The sequence below is a fragment of the Myotis davidii genome, unplaced genomic scaffold (assembly GCF_000327345.1).
Source record: "Myotis davidii unplaced genomic scaffold, ASM32734v1 scaffold575, whole genome shotgun sequence".
Lineage (NCBI taxonomy): Eukaryota > Metazoa > Chordata > Mammalia > Chiroptera > Vespertilionidae > Myotis > Myotis davidii.
In genome coordinates, this window is record NW_006290306.1 from 2,714,247 (window position 1) to 2,727,548 (window position 13,302).

The window sequence follows — 13,302 nt, forward strand, 5'->3', positions numbered from 1 at the left end:
TCTCTCGTATAATTAGTGACTTTGAGCAGGTTTTCATATGTCTTTCGGCCTTCTGTATGTCCTCTTTCGAAAAGTGTCTATCTAGGTCCGTTGCCCATTTTTTTATTGGATTGTTTATCTTCCTTTTGTTAAGTTTCATGAGTTCCCTGTAAATGTTGGAAATTAAACCCTTATCGGTGAAAGTTATTTCTTATTATCACTTCTCCTCAGTATGGAAATATAAAAACATGGTATGCATATTTATTATAGAAAGAGTAGGAACTGTGCCTATTTCTATTCTGTTTACCAAGTAACTTAAGGGCTGTACATAACATACTCTAACGTTTGGGCTGGTTGGTTGCGGCTGTGATCTGTGAAATCCTTCTGGCTCTGCTGACTTGGTCCTCATTAAGGGTCTTGTGGTTGAGTGGCTGGAGCATAGGCTGGGAGTTGCAAGTCCTAGGTTTTATCACAGCTGGTGACCTTAGCTAAGGCCCCTCATCCTTCTGGAAGATTGGGAGTTTGGCTGTAGTGCCTCCTATGTGGATCTTGTTCATCCAACAGACCTTGATCACTGCAGTGTCTGCTCCTGGAAGGGTGGAAAGCAGGAGGCTATAGTGTCAATCTCTGGGTGAAGTTATTAGGCTTTAGAACATTTTCCTTAGCCTTCTAGCTGAAAGGGCGCATAGATCTTGGGGGAGCCCACTTTTCCTTTCCCATGGGAATTAGGAACTCAAGTACCACAGGGGGTGAAGTAGGGTAAGGGGTGGAGCTGAGCAATGACCTTGGAGAATGACTTTGGGAGCCATGACTGAATACTCAGCCAAAGCTCTAAGAGAGAACCAGAATTCAAGTAGGTAAAAGTTAATATCCATAAAGACTGAGCAGCCCCAAGAAATAAGAAGCATATGAAAAGAATGCAGGATTCTTCAGAGTTAGATAGAAAAATATTTAGTTATATATCTTAAGGGTCAAATAAATGCAAAATCAGGGAAGGCAGTGAATGGGGGTTATGGACTGGACTCTGGTTTGAAAACTAGTAATTAATAGTAATCAGTCTCCTTGGCCACCTCCACCTTTAAATTAGGATGTTAGAGACAGGAGATAGGCCCTGATGGCCCATAGATTCACTAAGGAGGATCCAGTCAACCCCACACAAAATCTCTCATTGATTAGCAGCCTGAGTTAGAGAGAAGGAAATTAACTCCCTAATGGGCAGACATTTTAGTAACCTAGGGAAAATTTAAACTTGAGCATACAAAAGTTTAAGGGAATTATAACTGTAGTTTTTTTTCCAATTAAAATATTTTATTATGAACAGACTAGTGGCCCGGTGCACGAATTTGTGCACATTAAAAGGAAATTAATAGAAGAAATATTTTAATATCATTATTCACCCTTTCTCTATAATAGACGTGTCAACCAAATTCATGATTGACAATGACAGATCGAAACACATGCTTGCGATTGGCGCTGGTGAGAGCTTTATATGTATCACGCATGCATGAGCCAACTTAGTCTTTTATACTGGTATGCATATGGAATAAACTTGCTTAATTAGACCTGCTTTCTGATTTAGGTAAACTTTTTCCAGTCCAGTAAAGCCGTCCAACTTCTCTTTCAGGTAATTGTCAGCAACACAGCAATAAATATCAACATGAAGCAGATTATTATTGTAGCTCATGCAGGGAAAAGAAAGGGTAAAATATTTAACTGCAGCAGTGTTTGACTATATTCTGCACAGTGAGAAACCCTGAAGTCATTTTCAAGGTCCACCAATTCTTCTTTTCAGTCAGGTCAAGTTTCTAAGCTTTCTAAACCTTCATTTTCCAGTTAATGAAAAGAAAATAGGATTCTACTGAATCTATCTACCTACTCCAGGACTTCTGTGAGGATCAAATGAGCTGTGGCACAGGAAAACGCTTCACAGACATTTGGTTAAAGTGTAAAATGTTTCAACCTGGCTATAAAGCAAGTCGTGTTCCTGGGCTGAAGAAACTCCAAGGAGGCTAATCACTAAGGAGAGGAAACCAGGCGTTGCTATGTGAGGTCATTACCCAGCGCCCCCAGCCACCGTTTCTGGGTTGGGCTGGGCTGTGGGCCACATTTTGTGCCATGGGGTTTCGGCAGTGTTGGCTGCAAGTTGGTGGGCTGTCGCTCTGGGGTGGTGGTGGGGACTGTGTCCCACTTGGGGGGAAACCGAGTGTTGCTTTGTGGGCACCAGGTCTCTGGTGCCATTTCTCTGTAAATGGCCAATGTGCATCACAGCAGCTCCTGCACTGAGCACCTGCCCCCTGGTGGTCAGTGCGTGTCATAGCAACCGGTTGGATGGTCAGACACTTAGCATATTAGCCTTTTATATATATAGATGGCCCTCAGCTTACGATAGTTCAACTTACAATTTATTGACTTTATGATGGTGCAAAAGTGATATGCATTCAGTAAAAATCATTCTGTGAATTTTGATCTTTTCCTGGGCTAGTGATACTCTTGTGATGCTGGGCAGTAGCAGGGAGCCATAGCTTCCCGTCAGGCATGCAATTACAAGAGTAAATAACTGATACTCTATAAAGCAGTATAAAATGCATTTTGACTTAATTATTTTCAACTTACAATGGGTTTATAGGGAATTAACCCCATTGTAAGTCAAGGAGCATCTATATTTTCAAATTAAAAGAATTTGTGCATATACTAGTATTATTGTCTTAGCCTGTTCAGGCTGCTGTGACAAAATACCATCGACTGGGTGGCTTATAAACAACAGAAGTCTGTTTCTTATAGTTCTTGAATCTGGGCAGTTCAAGATCAAAGTGCTACAGATTTGGTGTCTAGTGAGGACCTGCTTCCTAGTTCAAAGACTGCCGTCTGTCTTCTCACTGTGTCCTCATGGTGGGAGGGACATGAGCGCTCTCTGGGGTCTCTTTCATAAGGGCACTGATCCCATTTATGGGGGCTACACCCTCATGACTTAATTACTTTGCAAAGGCCCCCTCTCCCAAATACCATCACATGGGAGATTAGGATTTCAATATATAACTTTTTTTTTGGTGGGGGGAGACAAATATTCAGGACATGTCAATGATACATTATATACATGCAATTTTAAAGAGAATGTGGCTATTAGAATAATAGACCACTCCTAACATTCCACTTTTGTTTGTACTTGAATAATTAAGATTTGAGATTTTTAAATTGAAATCTTTCTAAGTTTGCATATAGATTTGAAATTTAAGAGAATTTAAGTTTTACTCTGTGTGGGTGTGCTTAATTTTTTAAATCTATAAGAGTCACTTTAGTACTTGGGAAGGTTTCTCAGTCAGATGAAGTACTTCCAAAGGAATTGAATATATTAAATTTACAAATGCTGCTTAAAATGTTAAGGAGGTTTAATTAACTAAGTGTTTAAATGGGACGGAACATTAATCAAAAGCCCTCTCAAAGTGGTTGTTAATATTTGCTAGACTTATAAATAGGATAATAAGATTCCTAAGCTGATTTTAAAAGCTTTAGGAAGAGCCATAAATTTCTGATACTATACATTTAATAAATCAAATACTAATTTTTAAGACCCAAGTAAAGCTATGAATAAGTAGTCTTTTCTGCACATAAAAGCCACCCTGAGGACATAAAAACTTTTCCTCTAACCAGTGGTGCAGGAGGGTGAGTGGGAGTGGAGAAGGGAAAATAAGATTTTAGTGTCGTCAGGATTGTCTGATCCCCAAGGTCAGGCTAGTCAGTGTATTTTGCCCAATGCCAAATTGCTTATCTCATGGGGAGAAACTATAATTAAGTCTATGCTCCCACGTGGGGAATCAGAATAGCGAATGAGGGTGTTTGGCAACTAAGATAGCAGGTTGAGTCGTGATGGCTTTGGTTTCCTGGCAGCTCCTCTTAGCAAGCCCTTCTAGGTGGAATTCCATGGTTCTGTTTGCTGTAAGTTATTGCTTAAATCATTTTCCCTGAGCAAAAATAAAGACGTTCTGTGGTAGAGCCAGAGGTTTTTTTCCTCCCAGAGGGGTTTGAGAGTCAGACTTCTTATTTGCATCCAATAGAAACCAGCTGTAGCCAATTTAAGCAGAAACGGCACTATTGAAGGGCTTCTCCCAGAACCAATAGGAAAATCCAGCTCAAAGGCAATATTGGCCAGAGAACCACAGTTCAAGACATGGTGTAGAAAAAGTTTGGAGACGACGCTACTCTCACCACTGAGCATGAGATGGCACAGTTCGAGCCCCTGGTGGTGGGTGCCAACATGAGTATTGCTGCCATGCTGCCCTGAAATGGCCACCAGAACGATTCTCCATGATCCTGCTTCTCTGCATTGCTAGCTTGTTCAAATCTCAGGTGCATGTGTCTGATTGGGTTACTAATGCACCCATGCCCAAGGTGCAGGGATGGCTGGGAAAGAGGATGTGGCATTTAAGCTTCTGTGGCAGGAGCTGGGCTTTGACTCTCAGAGATTTCTAGCAGTGGGCTGTTGGAGCCTGCTTATAAGAGCCCATTGTTAAAATTTCAGGGACTTGAGCCAATTATTAAACACAACCATTATTGAAATGTAAGTTATAGTATGTATACTTTCCCTTATATCTCCTACAAAGTACAACTAAAATCCCTGGACATTGTATATAAGAGAAACACAAGAAGACTCCAAAGGGAGGGGAGAAGAACAATACATCGGTGAGTTCCCTGAGATTCATGATTCATTCAGTCTTTCTCCCTCCCTCCCTCCCTCCCTTCCTTCCTTCCTTCCTTCCTTCCTTCCTTCCTTCCTTCCTTCCTTCCTCTCTCTCTCTTTCTTTTTCTTTCTTTCCTTTTAAAAGTAATGTTTTACTTTTCAATTGCAGTTGACATACAATATTATATTCATTTCAGGTGTACAATCCAGTGATTAGACATTTATATAGCTTATGTATGAAGTGATCCATTAAATCTAGTACCCATCTGACAGCAAACGTAGTTATTACAATACTAGAGGCCCGGTGCATGAAATTCATGCAGGGGAGGGGAGGGGGGTCCCCTCAGCTCAGCCTGCACCCTTTCCAATCTGGGACCCCTCAGAGGATGTCTAACTGCCTCTCGAAATCTGGGACCGCTGGCTCCTAACAGCTTGCCTGCCTGCTTGCCTGATCGCCCCTAACTGCTCCCCTACCAGCCTAATCGCCCCTAACTGCTTCCCTGCTGGCCTGATCACCCCTAACCACCTCTGCCTCTGCCCTGTACCTGAGACGCAGGGTTCCCTCCTCTGGCTGGCTGCAGGCACCCAGGACCTGGGCCAGCTTCTCCCAGGCTGGCCGCAGCTGCAGGGGACCGTGGGCAGGTGGCTTCTCCCTCTCCCAGGCTGCAGCCGCAGGCACTGGCGCCTGGGACTGTGGGCGGGCGGCTTCACCTGGGCCCGGCTTTGTCAGGAAGGATGTCTGGAAGACGTCTGGTCTAATTAGCATATTACCCTTTTATTAGTATAGATTATTATCTATATTCCCTATGTTCTACTTTACATTTCCATGACTATTCTATAACTACCAATTTGTGCTTCTTAATCCCTGCACTTTTTTCACCTCCACCATTGACCCCGTCCCATCTGGCAACTTCCAAAATGTTTTCTGTATTTATGAGTCTGTTTCTATTCTGCTTGTTCATTTTTAAATTTTAGATTCCACATGTAAGTGAAATCATATGGTATTTGTATTTCTTTGTATGACTTCTTTCATTCAGCACAGTACCCTCTAAGTCCATCCATGTTGTTTCAGATGGCAAGATTTCATTTTTTTTTAAATAGCTGAGTCCTATTCCATTGTATATATGCACCATTTCTTTATCCATTCATCTATTGATGGACACTTCAGTGCTTCCATATCTTAATTGTTGTAAATAATGCTGAAATGACCATATTGATGCATATGTCTTTTCAAAATCAGTGTTTTGGGTTTCTTCAGATAAATACCCAGAAGTGGAATTGCTGGATCCTTCTTTGTCTCTTGTTATATAGCCTTTGTTTTAAAGTCTATTTTGTCTGGTATAAGTATAGCTACCCCAGCTTTTTCTTCTGTTTCTATTTTCCTGAAATTTCTTTTTCCATCTCTTTACCTTCAGTCTTTTTGTCTTTCAATCTGAAGTGAGTCTCTTGCAAACAGCATATATAAGGGCCTTGTTTTCTTATCCATTTTTTAAAAATATATTTTTTAATTTATTTTTTACAGAGTGGAAGGGAAAGGGAGAGAGAGTTAGAAACATTGATGAGAGAGAAACATCGATTCAGCTGCTTCCTGTACTCTCCCTTACTGGGGAGGTGCCCACAACCAAGGTACATGCCCTTGACCGGAATCAAATCTGGGACCCTTCAGTCTGAAGGCCAACGCTCTATCCACTGAGCCAAAATGGTTAGGCTCCATTTGGTTTTAAAGCAATTATAGATAGATATGTAGTTATTACCATTTTATTAGTCATATTTTTTTCTTCTCAAAGAAGATTCTTTAACATTTCTGAATACTTGGTTAGTGGTAATAATCTCCTTTAGCTTTTTCTTGTCTGGGAAGCTCTTTATCTTTCTTTTGATTTTAAATGATAGTTTTACTGGGTAGAGTAATCTTGGTTGTAGGTCTTTGCTTTTCATCACTAAATATTTTGTGCCAATCCCTTGTGGCCTGCAAAGTTTCTGTTAAAAAATCAGCTAACAGTCTTATGGGAATGCTTTTTTTTAGGCAATTAACTGCTTTTCTATTGATGCTTTTAAGATTATCTCTTTGTCTTTAACCTTTGCCATTTTAATTATGATATGTCTTTTTTTAAAATTATGATATATCTTGATGTGGGCTTCTTTGGGCTTATCTTGTTTTGGACTCTCTATGCTTCCTGAACTTGTATGTCTTTTTCCTTCACCAGATTAGGGAAGTTTTTAGTCATGATTACTTCAAATAGCTTCTCAGTTCCTTGCTCTCTCTTGTCCTCTAGTACCTCAATGATGCAAATATTGTTACACTTGATGTCCCAGAGGTCCCTTAAACTATCTTCATTTTAAAAATTATTTTTTCTTCTTGCTCTGTTTGGGTGTTTTCTGCTACCTTGTTTTACAAATTGCTAATTTGATCCTCACCTTCATCTAATCTATTGTTGATTCCTTCTAGTGCAGCAGTTGCCAACCTTTCAGATCTTACGGACCACCAGTGGTCCATGGACCACCGGTTGGTGACCGCTGTCCTAATGTATTCTTCATTTCAGTTATTGTATTATTAATTTCTGACTGTTTCTTTTTTGTCATTTCTATGTAATTTCTTATGCTGTTGAAGTTCTCACTAAGTTCCTTGAGTATCCTTATAACCATTGTTCTGAACTCTGTATCTGGTAGTTTGCTTGCCTCCATTTCATTTAGTTCTTTTTCTGGAGATTTCTTCTGTTATTTCATTTGGGACATGTTTTGTTGTCTCTCCATTTTGTCTGCCTCTCTGTGTTTGTTTATATGTATTAGGGAGATCCGCTATGTCTCCTAGTCTTGGTAGGTCAGTCACTTATGTAGTAGGTGTCCTGTATGGCCCAGTGGTACAGTCTCCATGGTCACTCAAGCTGAGTGCCTCAGGTACACTATTCCTATGTGGGCTGTGTGCACCCTCCAGTTGTAGTTGGGCCTTGATTGCTATTGGCACATCAGTAGGAGGAATTGATCCAAGGCCAACTGGCTATAAGGACTGGCTGTGATTACAGAGGAGATGTTGCTGTGCAGGGAGCTGAAGTTGCTTTAGTAAGCCTCTGGTGCCTGATGAGTCCATCCCTTGAGTGTGTCACTTGTGGAGGTGGTTGCGTGGTGCTGTAGCATGGTCTGAACTGGCCACTAGGTGTTCTGGCTCTGGGGCCTCCTAGGAGGTTCAGGCCAAGGTCAGCCACCACCTCTGCCCTTCCAGGGACCACCCAGCATGAGCTACAGAGTGATATAGAGATGGATGCTACTTGTGTTGGGCCTGGAGGTATGAAGGAGAGGCCAAGTGTGAACTGAATCAGGCTGCTACTAGCACTGGGCCTGGGGTCACTTAACAAAAGGTGCAGACACATTGAGGCCAGGTGGTGCTTGTTTGTGGTTTGTGAACCTTTGAGAGATTTTAGCAAAGCATGAGCCAACATAAGCCACTTGTATGGAAAGGCCACCGAAAATGGCTTGGGTGGGCCCTCAAGTTTTGATGGCAGTGTTCTGTATCTTGGCTGGGTCAAGGTCAACATCCTTGTTGTGATATTGATATCAGAATAAAAAGCTTAATTTAAAACAAATTATATAAACTCAAATACATTATATTAAAAACAATAGAGTTCAATACTCTAAATTTATCACTTTCTATTATTGTATTAGTTTTGCTATTATCTGTGCTCTTGAAGTTATTTATGCCTGTTTTATCTGTATGGCGGAGTTATTCTTGAATAATGTACTGCTATGTCTCTCTTTCCAATAATGCATTCAGTGAGATCACGCTGATAGCTGGAAATCAGCCACAGTGGGAGTATCTACATAACAGAAATGAGCAAACATTGCAAATTAGGTCTCCCCTCTCTTCATAGTAGGTTGTTAAACTTTTACCAGGACACTGCTGCTTATAAGATAAGAAATTCCCTAAATATAGGAAGTAGGTTTAGATATTGCATGGCTACCCCTACACTCAATCAAGTAATAAATGTCCATCAAAAAACAGATAATGACTCAGATCAGCTATGAGAGAGGAAGAAGCTGTGCTCATCTTAAGGCTATTTCCTCTCTACTTTATTTCTACTCTAATTTTACACGTGGCAATTGCGGATTGTGGGTAATGTGGATGCTGGGAAAAGGAATCCTGATAATCTCCTTTTTTGAAAATTCAGCAGATAAATGGCAGAATGGTGGAACTATAAAAAATAGAGCCTTATGAATGCTCAGGTTTTTTACTTTCTCCTCGGCAATGTATTCTCTACTCTGCCTCCATCAAATTCTGATCCTTTCTTTAGCACCCTGATGTAGGAACCATTGGTTTTGCTTTTCCAGAAAACTTTTCCTCCGATGCTTCTCTACTTGGCTATAGATGGGATGGGAGTGGGGAGAGGTGGGCCTTTGGATAGGGGTCTGGTCAATCAATCATCCAATCTCATATTGTAGCTATGGAGACTGGTCTATTGGCATGCACAGACAAGGACATTGGGTATAGGAGTACTCTTCATCTACTAGGGTTGCTAAATTGGCACTGACAGCGTCCATGCTTCCTACCACAAAGGAAGGGCCTCTCTGCAGCCAGAGTGAGGTCAACACAGAGCTGGGCAGAGATGAGAGCGAAAGACGGATATGAGTCTTATTTGGGCTAAGTCCCTGGGAGCCCCTGAGGCCCTGTTCCCCTCAGCTTGTCCTTCCTAGCTAAATTCCATTTTTGGCTTAAGCAAATTCTAGCTGAGTTTTTTGGCACATGCAGCTAAAACAAATTCCAGATAAACACACATTCCTTATAGAGCCTCCCGTGGTCTCCATGGCTTCTCTTCCTCCTCTTGGCTCTCAAGCCTTTGCCCTCCTTTTTGGAATTTATATGTGATCTAAAACTGCCAGCCACAACCTACACCCATGGGAAACCCCTTTCCGCCTACAGTTCTGGTTAACTTACAGACGATCTTCAGAGGTCCCCTGAACAGGTGTTTTCTCTCTGTTGGATGCTGCGGGCAGCTGTGGAGTAGTCAGAGGCAGGAGAACGGCATGATTCTGCCGTTTTATAGCCTGAAAGAAACATTTGGTCAGGAATATACTTTTTTTTTCAACATAGAATAAACCTCCCCAAATCAAGCCAAATGTTTTGAGAAACATTTTATGGTAGAAACTGATTGGGTGCCAAGACACCTCTGTCTTCGGCCCCCATGTTCCCTGATTTGTTTTGGCACTGGACCATCTGTAGCGCCACCATCTAGCCACATGTTAATTTTTTGTCTATGCACGGGTGTAAACTGCATATGGTTTACTTCAATGAGCTTAATTGTTTTTGCTATTTAATAGCTAATTGTCTTAATTAGCTTCTGAAGCACTACAATGCCGACAACAGTAAATGACTACATCTTATCCATATGGTTATAGAAGACGAATGACTCAATTTCCTGTGCTCAGGCCAAGGAGTCTCTGGAGGAGGACCGGGCAGATGTGAGAGGAGGAAGATGGAAGTCCTCCAGAGATCTGACCTGGCCTTGAATGCAAAACCTGAATATTAAGAATAAATGAGGAAGTGATGGACAGGGGAATAAAACAGGAAAATGAAGGATTTATGTAGGACTTAAGTCATCTATTTTCTTAATGTACGTACCATGGAGTGTTGCTGGATGAATAATCACAACACATTTCACGGTGCCAGCAGGCTCTATCGGCTCTGATCTGAAGAGGCGATGTTCGAAGATCGAATTGTGGGCCACTGAAAGTGAGAAATGCCCCGCAGTGCTATCTGTCTTAGGGAAAGCTGGTACCAGTCAAAGCCTGGGTGACATTTCTTTGGCAAATCTGGCTTAGATGAAGTTCATAGCTAGTGCCTGGCATCTATTAGGAGTTTAATATATGTTTTAATCAGCCCCTGTCAGAAAATCCTTTGTGCTCCATCTTCAAAATATATCTAGACCCTGACATTTAGCACCTTCTTTCCCACCACTATCCTGCTCTGATCCGCCTCCATCTCTGACCTGCTTGCCTCCAGCAGCCTCCCCACTTGTCTCCCCACCGTTTATTCTCAACACAGCAGCCAGAGGAACCTTTTAAAACATAAGTTATATCAGATCACTGCTCTTCTCAGAACCCTCTCATGGCTCCCCTCTCACTCAGAATAAAAGCTGGAGTCCTAGTGCTGACCAGCAAGGTCCTACCTGATCTCCCTCACTTTTCTGAGCTCACCTACTCCCCCTTGCCCCCACCCGCTCCACTGCACCTGCACTCCACATGTTCACGCTTTAGGGCTGTGCTGCCAGTTCCGATCTCACCAGCCACACATGGTTAGTGACTATCGCATTGGCAGTGCACACATAGAATATGTCCATCCCATGGAAAGTTCTACTGGGCAGCTCTGCTTTTGGGACTTGTACTGGCTGGAAAGCTCTTTCCAAAGATACCACATGGGAAACTCCCTCTAATCCCTCAAATCCTGAAGTCTCAGCCCCGCCTCTGATTGTTCCTGCTAAACCCCCAGTCTGCTCTATTTTCTATAGCACTGAACACCTTATTGCTTATTAATAGTTAGTTATTATGCTCATTGATTATTGACAGTCTGCTTGCATGAAGTGACTACTCCAAGAATAGGGGTTTTGGCTAACTTTGTCCACTGTTGTATCCCCAACATTTAGAACAGTGCTTGGTGCAGAGTTAGTGCTCATGAAATATTTGTCAAAGGAATGAGTTAGTGGATCAACATATTTGTAGAGCACCAATTGTGTTCCAGGTACTGGGGATTCACAGAAGATTAAAATAGATATTGTTCCTGCTGTCATGGAGTTTCTATTCTAGTGGGAGAGACAATAAACTAATGCCAATACAAATTCTGAACGTTTTATGAAAGAGACAAATAGGAGGCAGAAATAGAGACTATCATGTGTGTATATGTGTGTTGGAGTGGGGAGACTTTTTCATGAGGACAAAGGAAGGATGGAGGGAGGGAAAGGTTGCAGGGGAGGGTTGAAGAGTATTGCAGAGGAGAGACCATGTTCAGAGGCTCTGACGAAGGCAGGGATGCATGCATGCGTGAGTGAATAGTGCTTGGGAGATAACTGTGAGTTATGAGCCATCACAGACCAGTCACTGAGTGAGGGTTGCCTTCTGCGGCATGCTACTCAAAATGCTGTCTTGTACCAACAGCATCTGAATCATCTGGGATCTTGTTAGAGGTGCAAATTCATGGGGCCAACCCCAAACTTGGGGATTTGTGTTTTAACAAGTTCTCTAGGTGGTACTGATGCTCACTGTTCTATAACATTGGGCCTTCTTCAGAATGTGAGCATGTGGCGGCCATCCAATAAGTGCTATTTGAATGAATGAATGAATGAATGAATGGATATGTGCAACCACCACCACAGTGCCTGTTCCTTTTTATGTTCTCATTCTTTGACAGAGGCTCAGATGATAATTAGCATGGAATATATAGTGATGTTTTCTTTATTTACTGAGCCAGAGGGCAATCATTACAGGGAAGAATGAAAGAGAAGAAAATACCTAAGTGTCATAGGAATTCAGAGGTTTAGATTTAGAGAGCTGGGTGAAAGGCATACCTGTGGGGGGCAGATGTAGGGGGGAAGGCAAAGGTTTGAGACTGAGAGGAACATGGCTTAATCATGGCAGAGAGTAGGGGACCCCCATCCGAAGGAGCAGATTGTGTTAGAGGAAGTGGAGATGATGATGTAAGATGGATAGGTCTCTACTGCTGGTGTAGAAGGGGAGCTGGTCTCTGGATGTTTTTAAGAAGGTAATGTTGTCATTTGAAGGTGATGGAAGTGCCAAAATGTACAGTGGCCTTGGCCTTACCTTCAGAATTCCTTAGCTATCCTTCCTGTTTAAAAGAGCAGGAAGGTATATGGCAGTCAGTTAGGATAATCCTTACCTGTTCCTCCTTTTGGAGGGCAGATTGGAACATGATGATGGGAGTTCACAGGACTCAGGCTTAGCATCTCTGCATAATCAGGATTTGCAGACCCTGATTGTATAATAAAAGCGCAGGGAACTTACTGTTGCCGTCTAGCATTTTCTAGATGCCACACCCTGTTCTAAGCATTTTACATGCATATGCTCCTTCAATCCTCACAATTCAATGAGGTAGCTACTCTGATTACTTGACCAATGACACAGAGAAGTCAAGTAACTTGCCCAAGACCACCCAGCCAGTAAGAGGTTGAGCCCGAACTGAGGGGCACCCAAGGCACTCTGGTTCTTCTACACTGTGTTGCTTTGACCACACTCTGAGTCCAAAGGAACTTGGGAACCTGTTCTCTGCCTTCCTGCTCACCAGTCCTTTGGAGGCCCTGTTCGGGGTTGGGGGGTGGGGGGCTCTTCACGATGTTCTTCCTTCCTGGCTCCTTTCCCTTCCCACCTGGCTCTGTCCTCTGGGTCCCACACTTCTCTACCCTCTGGTTTCTGTGGCCAGTATGCCAGCCACTTAGCTTCCTGTTCGGCCAGAGGAGGCAGAGGCAGTGGGCATGCTCCCAGATCTGGGCAGGGGTGGAATATAATTTTATAGGGCTTGAAGTTTATATGATCTTGGGAGCCATCTTAAAGGAAAAGAATACAAAAATGTCTTACTTTTGCAAATTTTACAAAGTCATTGACCTTGTTTGTCCATTGAACAAATTTTACAAAGCCATTGCCCCTGCCTCCCA